Raw genomic sequence first — 7,801 nt, 5'->3', positions numbered from 1 at the left:
AAATGGGTGTCACCATGTTGCCCAGGCTAGTCTCGAACTCCTGGGCTCAAGCAATCCTCCTGCCTCAGTCTCCCAAGTAGCTGGGACTACAGGCACATGCCAATACACCTGGCTAATTTTTTAAAAAAATTTTGTAAGCCGGGCTCGGTGGCTCAACTTGTAATCCCGTGCCTTGGGAGGCTGAGATGAGTGGACTGCCTGAGTCCGTGGGTTCAAGACCCCACGTGGGCAACTTGGTGAGACCTCATCTCTACAATAAATCAAAAAAAAATTAGCTGGGCGTGGTAGCGCGCACCTGTAGTTCCAGCTACTTGGAAGGCTGAGGCGAAAGGATCGCCGGAGCCCAGCAGGTCAAGGCTGTGGTGGCCGGGAGCGGCCACTGCACTCCAGTCTGGGTGACAGAGTGAGACTCCAACTCAAAAAAAAAAAAAAATTTTGTAGAGATGAATCTCTCCATGTTGCGCAGGCTGATCTCGAACTCCTGGGCTCAAGAGATCCTCCTGCCTTAGTCTCCCAAAGTGCTGGGATTACAGGAGTAAGCTACTGAATCTTGCCAAGTTACTTAAACTTTGTCTCAGTTTCCTCCCTTGAAGACAGAAGAGTAAAAGTACTTATCCCATATGGTCGTTGAAAAGATGAAATGAGATCGTTATATAAAATGCTTAGTTTAGTGAGCAGCAGAGAGTAAATATTCAATAGATAGCAGCATTTATTATTATTTTATCCATTTGTAGGTTCCCAAATCTCTTATTTCTTCCTGTGATCTATACTTGTGCTTTTTAAACGTCATCTCTTTCTTAAAAATCAACACAGGATGTTCCTAGGCATAGCGGAGTCTCATGAAGTGTGAAGATCTTAAATTCAAGCCTTGGAAAGGGAAGAAAAACCTTCTAATATAATAACTTGTATATAGTATTAGTATTATAAGTCTATAGGTATTAGTGGATCATTAAGAGCGGAAGTGGTCAAGCTCGGTGGCTCAGCCTGTAATCCCAGCACTTTGGGAGGCTGAGGCGAGTGGATGGCCTGAGCCCGCGGGTTCGAGACCAGCCTGCGCAACTTGGCGAGACCTCGTCTCTACAATAAAAATCAAAAATTACCTGGACGTGATAGCACGCACCTGTAGTTCCAGCTACTTGGAAGACTGAGGCGGAAGGATCGCCAAAGCCCAGCAGGTCAAGGCTGGGGTGGCTGTAAGTGTGTCACTGCGCGCCAGCCTGGACTACAGAGTGAGACTCCAACTCAAAAAAAAAAAAAAAGAGCAGAAGCATTGGATAATTTGCCTGGCAGGCAGCTCATAACTCCCACTTAAGAAAGCGTGTCGGCAGCCAGGCACAGCAGCTTATGCCTATAATCTCACCACTTTGGGAGGCAGCGGTGAGAGGCTTGCCTGAGCCCATAGGTTCGAGACCAGCCTGGGCAACTTGGCCTGTCGGAATGTAAATTGGTGGAAAGTAGCATTAGTCTGATAATAACCCTAAATTCATTCTAAATGATTATAAAAATAGTAATTTTCTTGCAATCACTGGTACTTAAACTGTTCAACTTATAGCAAATTGCTATGACACAACTCACAAATGATTGTGACAGCATGGATGAAACTTGCTGGTCTATATATTTGAAAAGATTATGAAGAAGAATTCAGCCACAAGCATAAAACCATACCCACATTTTTTTTTTGAGCCAGGGTTTTATCTGTTGCCCAGGCAAGAGTGCAGTGGCAGGATCACGAAGATCAAGGATAATGGCAATCTCGAGCAACTGGGCTCAGGTGTTCCTTCCACCTCAGTATCCTGAGTAGCTGGGACTATAGGGGTGCCATTTTAAAATTTTTTATTTATTTATAGAGATGAAGTCTCGCTATGTTGCCCAGGCTGGTCTCAAATTCTTGATCTCAAGCAAACTTTCTGCCTCAGCCTCCCAAAGTGCTGGGATTATAGGCATTAGCCACCACATCAGGCTCATACTCAAATTATTATCACTGATGAGGAAAGCCCGCATCTGTTTTTTTTTGTTTTTGTTTTTTTTGAGTTGGAGTCTCACTCTGTCACCCAGACTGGAGTGCAGTGGCCGCTCCCGGCCACCGCAGCCTCGACCTGCTGGGATCCGGCGATCCTTCCGCCTCAGCCTTCCAAGTAGCCGGAATTATAGGCATGCGCTACCACGCCCAGCTGATTTTTTGATTTATTGTAGAGCTGAGGTCTCACTGCCCAGGCGGGTCTCAAACCCGCGGGTTCAGGCAATCCACTCACCTCAGCCTCCCAAAGGCGCGGGATTACAGGCTGAGCCACCGAGCCTGGCTCCGCATCTGGTTTTTAGGGAAAAAAATGTACATGAGTGAAAGCTAGGCTCATGTGACCCTGGGCAAGTCACTTGTCTCTAGGTCTCAATTTTATCAGTTAAAAGAGGGGCTTGGATTTCATGATGAGAAAGGTTCGCTCCAGCTGTATGGCTGGATGGAGATGCAGTCTCCATTTGATACAGGTGTTTTGCAAGAACATTCTAGTGAAAGTTAAAAGAACTGGTGTTCCCGAGCCACACTCAGCACTAGCTGCCCTGCCTACTTCTGCTTATTCAATGCTCATGCCTGTCCTTGATGGTTTATGTGCATTAGAAAACAAAACCAAGGTTCAGAGAGAATGTCACTTGCCAAGGTCACTCAGGTAGCAAGTGGCAAATCCAGGAGTCCAGGGTCCAAAGGTTCACCCTCTTCCCGTTATCCACACTTGCTCTTAGTTGCCAGTGGCCTGGCCATACTAGAATGGTCACAGGTAAGTGACATCATGCCTGTCCCAGTTCTATATCCCAAGGCCAAATTCCTTGGACAGTGAAGCAGAGGTCTTGATTTTGTGGTGAATTCAGTAGGAAGCTGGTCAGGGCAGTGGTTAGAAACAAGGGTTCTGGAGTCAGCCTGCCTACTGATCACATCTCAACTGCTCAAAAGTTGAGGGGCTTCACCAAACTTGGCCTACACAAGCCTCAGGTAATTCAGGTAGGTAACTGTACTTAGTTCCAATGTTTCTGGGAGAACGTGAAGAAATAACCCACATAAAGCTCCCACCAGACCACCCAAATATAATACACGCTCAATCATTATTTGTTTCCTAACTAGACAGGAGAGCTATCAATGGTAACAAGTTAGTCTATGACAGGAGTTATGAACCTGATGTCTGTGAGGCTCCAGAAATTATGTGCAAAAACCTATGTTTGTACTTTTTTCTGGGAAGAGTCCCAAGCCTCCATCAGGATCTGTGACCTAAAGGAGTCTTCTACTGTAGATTCAACTTCCTATCATGTAAGCTCTTCCTGAAATAATAGGTTAGCAAAAGAAAAAGCCACAGGAGAAGTGGCTGGGTCCTCTCAGTGGCCTCTTCAGCGACATGGGCCTCTAGTACTTATCACAGAGGCCAGAAACTGCCTGGAGTTCCCAGGTGGTGCATGCAAGAAGGTCAGAACACAAACCACACAACAGGAGGGAGTCAGGCTGCAAGAGCTGTCTCTGGGAGGGCCATTCCCAAAGATCCATTCTTCCTCCGAACAATCAGCACATTTGTTTTTGCATACCACGAAGTTAAATACACGGGGACGCTGGCTCTTGGCTGGGAGCTCCCAGAAGTACTCGGAGTTATTCTGCAAAAGGAGCTCAGCTCCAAGGGGCTGCTCAGGTCTGATCCGCAGCACCAATTCCCGAAGGACCTGTCACCTTCCCAGACATGGTGTTGCCGGAGCCTTTGGCCCAGTGGGCAGGGCCCAAGCTGTCCACTGGACCCTCTCCGGTTGTTGGGACAACCGCCCTCAGGAATTTCGGCCGCCCAGTCTTCCCTGAGTGAGAAGGGGAGAGAGTTGGCAAGGCTGGCTGCTTGGCTGCGCCTCCAACCCCCTGGTGAAAGGGGAAGCTGAAAACTGGATTCCCTACCCCCAGCAGCTCCTGGCCGGACAGCACACAAAACAGCTCAGCCCCAGAGGGAGGAATGTGCCAAGACATTCTTCAGGGTTGGTAACCGGAGACGTTATTTTGTCCTCGGTGGCTAAGAAATCACTTTTCTGACTGAAGGACCATTTGACTGACTTCTTTTAAATTCAAGGAATGGGTAGGCATCTCTAGGATTCAGGTAAAGAAAAATCCAAGGCAAATACACACACACACACACATACACACACACACACACACACGTAAGGAGTGGAATTTTTTTAAGTAATTTTTTTGTTTCACAGCATTTACCAGTTGCAGAATTTGTCTCCCTAACCCCACAGCCCCACCAAATAAGTGTGGCTCTTTTTAGTTTTGTTATTTCTTCCTCCTCTTTCTCACAGTTCATTCTATCTCCTCCTACCCCCATGGAGTCAGGAGGGGTAAGGAGAGGCAGGAGGGTGCAAAATCATATTAGAAGGCTAGCAGGCCTTTGGAGACCTAATCAATCCTCTTCTCTCACTCACAGAGCACTCAGACTTCAGAGAGGTAAAGCAATTTGTCCAAGGCCACACAGGTAGGACTAAAAGGCAGAGATCCCTAATGGGATGTGCTGAAGGAATGTTCTACAAAACCCCAAATGGATGACCTCTGCTCGGCTCTCTTCCAGAACTTTCAAAGTTGGTCCACAACAGTGACCTTCAGAGGTGACCTGAGACCCCTCAGAGCCCTAATTTTGGGGCCCCACACCAGCCCAGCACAGGTGGGATGACCAGGAAGTACAAAAATAAAGCCTTAAAAACCAATGACTTACAAGGTAAAAAAGGTGAGCAGTTCAATTAAATGCCAGGATATTTTTGATGCCTCTCCACCACTTGCAAATCTACCTAAATGCAAATGCTGGGCAGCCCTGAGGCTGAGACCTTAGACAGGCCCTAGTATCTAGATAAAATATAATGATACTGGGTTTTCTTCCCCTCACTGTGTTTTTTAAGGTTCTTTTTTTTTTTTTTTTTTAAGTTGGAGTCTCGCTCTTGTCACCCAGGCTGGAGTGCAGTGGCACGCTCATGGCCACCACAGCCTCGACCTGCTGGGCTTAGGTGACCCTTCCCCCTCAACTTTCCAAGTAGCTGGAACTACAGATGCATGCGACCATGCCCGGCTAGTTTTTGTGATTTATTGTAGAGACGAGGTCTTATCAAGTTGCCCAGGTTGGCCTTGAACCCCTGGGCTCAGGTATTACCTCAGCTTCCCAAAGTGCTGGGATTATAAGCTGAGCCACCGTGCCTGACCTAAGGTTCCTTTCTATTTATGACAATAAATATTGTCAGCTCCCCATTTATAAAGCCAAGCATAGGTCAGGTGCAGTGGCTAATGCCTGTAAGTCTAGCATTTTGAGAAGCCAAGATGGAAGAATTGCTTGATCCCAGGAGTTCAAGACCAACATAGGGAGACCTAGTTGCTACCAAAAAAAAAAAAAAAAAATAGCTGGGCATGATGGCATGACCCTGTATTCCCAGCTACTCAGGAGGCTAAGGAGGAAGGATCACTTGAGCCTAGGAGTCCGAGGCTGAGGTGAGGCATGATTATGCCACTGCACTCCAGTCTAGGTGAGACATTGAGATCCTGACTCAAAAAAAAAAAAGCCAAGCATAAAATAAGCAATAGCACAAGTAGATAACTAAAATTTGGGAGACAGTGCTCTAGCCATCAGTCCATCACAGAGGCAACACAGTTGCCCTCTCCCAAGGGTAAAGAATGACTGTTGTTGTTTGAGAGAAGCTTCCTACCACTGTCTTATCCTCTCAGAGGTCCAGAGAAGTCCCTAGATGCATGATTACCAGTGCTGGTGGGGGATGTTCTAGCCTCCGAAACGACATGATATCCAGCTGCTACTGAGCACACTGGCCTCAGTAAGCTACAGGGACCTAAATTGGGGAAGGACATGTAAGCTTGAACTTGTGTCTGTTGTGAGAAGAGGACAAGGGAAAAGGCATTGCTGCCAAGTTCACTGACCAGGTAATGGAGACCCCGGGGGCAAGTGATCTGTGGGGATGGGAGAGAAGTGTGAAGTCAGGACAAGTGTGGAGGTTAGGACTTCAGAGCTGGTGAAGAACTTGGTATACACAGAATGGTTGAAAGATCATACCTCTGGGCTTCACATGTTTTTCTTTTGTTTAAAAATGGGGCTGGGTGTGGTGGCTTATGCCTATAATCTATCTCAACACTTTGGGAGACTGAGGTGGGAGGATCGCTTAAGGTCAGAAGTTCAAGACCAGCCCGGGCAATATAGTGAGACCTCATCTTTAAAAAAAAAATTAAGTGAAGGAATCACCTGAGCCCGGAATGTCGAGGCTGTGGTAAGCCATGATGTGCCACTGCACTCTAGCCTGGGTGACAGAGCGAGATCCTGACTAAATAAATTAATAAATAAACATGGGAGTTGGGCTCTGATCTCCTATGTCCCAACTTTTTTTTTTCAATAGTTTTGGGAGGTACAAACACTTTTAGTCTGAGCTTTAAGTGTACCCATCCTTCCAACTTTTTTTGAGTTCTACTCCTTCCCTCCCAAACAAGTCATTCATCTGACAAATTGGGAAACTGAGGCTCAGGTTAAAGCAGCTTGCCTATGCTCTCTAGCATTAAAAATTTCTCTTCTGGATTATATTCATGAGACATTCAGCATGGCACTGAGCATAGAGCAGGCACCCAGGAAATGTCGAATAAATGAATGAATGAGCCTAGGTGATCCCAGAAACTACTGGGTATCTCAACTCCCTTTCTGCGTCTTTTTCTTTTTTTAGCTCACAGCTTTCTACACTTGATACCCTCTTTCCAACTCCACAAGATGAAGCATCCAAGAAATTCACCTTGGTTGCTTTACAGAGACCTAAACCGCAAGGTCACAGACCAGGTAAAAAGTCCACATTCCTGAGACACTCTGACCACAGACCGTGTCAACAAAGGACAACAGCAACGTGGTCCAGGTGGTTCCTCACAGGACACCCATGGGGGAGGATGTGTATGCACACAGAAACACCAAGCAGTCCAAACCGGGAGAAAGTCTAGAGAGCCAAGAGCCAGACGGAGCCATCTCAGACTCCACCTGCCTCAGCAAAATCATCTCATGCTACAGCCGTCCTAGTGCCCACCAAGGTCAGGACTCGCAGTGCAGGGCTGAGGAGCCTCAGCCCCCAGGGGGAAGACAGGCAGGAAAAAGAGGCCAGGGCAGGGCTTTCCAGGAGGCCTCTCACCTCCGGCTCCATCCTCACAGCTTCCAAGTCGCTGTGGGATTCCTGGAGAACCAGACTCCCTCATCTGCCGCCCGGCGCCTTCCCTCCCTCCCCACCCGGGGCTCCAGCCCCCTGGCTGCTCCCGTGCTCTACTCAGGAGCTTCGGAGGCACCTGTCAAAAGCACGGGCTGCCCTCCCCTCCTCTGAGTTCCCTTCCTCCAGGAGTCTCCCACGGAATCCTGGGTCCCTACCACCCCCAACCCCATCCCCATCCTCCCATGCTGGGGGAAGCCTCTCAGGAAGACCCGGCTTCACCCGCTGGCTCACCACCCCCACCCTCGCCCGACCTCTTCCTAAGGGGAGTGGGGGCGGGGCTAGAGCTTAAGGTCAAAACTCGGGGCAGGTGCCGGCTGGGCCTAAGTCCGCCACCTGGGGATGGCGGGGGGGGCAGCCCGGGTCAGCTCCCCGGCGGCCCCCTCCTCTCAGCAGCCCACTGGAGCTGCAGCAGCCTTCCAGGTGGGGGGGTGGGCAGCTGAAGACGGCGCAAGAGGCACGCAGAGCTCTCCGGTTCCCTGCCCGGCCCCGGCCGGTGGCCCCTGGGAAAGGTGGGGGGACGAGGGGGCTCGGAGGGGACCCCCGGGGGCCCACCGGTCCCGCG

The sequence above is a fragment of the Carlito syrichta genome, unplaced genomic scaffold (assembly GCF_000164805.1).
Source record: "Carlito syrichta isolate Samal-C Ts95f unplaced genomic scaffold, Tarsius_syrichta-2.0.1 Scaffold301542, whole genome shotgun sequence".
NCBI classification, from domain to species: Eukaryota; Metazoa; Chordata; class Mammalia; order Primates; family Tarsiidae; genus Carlito; species Carlito syrichta.
The sequence above is the reverse complement of the archived record's forward strand: the minus strand, read 5'-3'. Positions refer to the sequence as shown.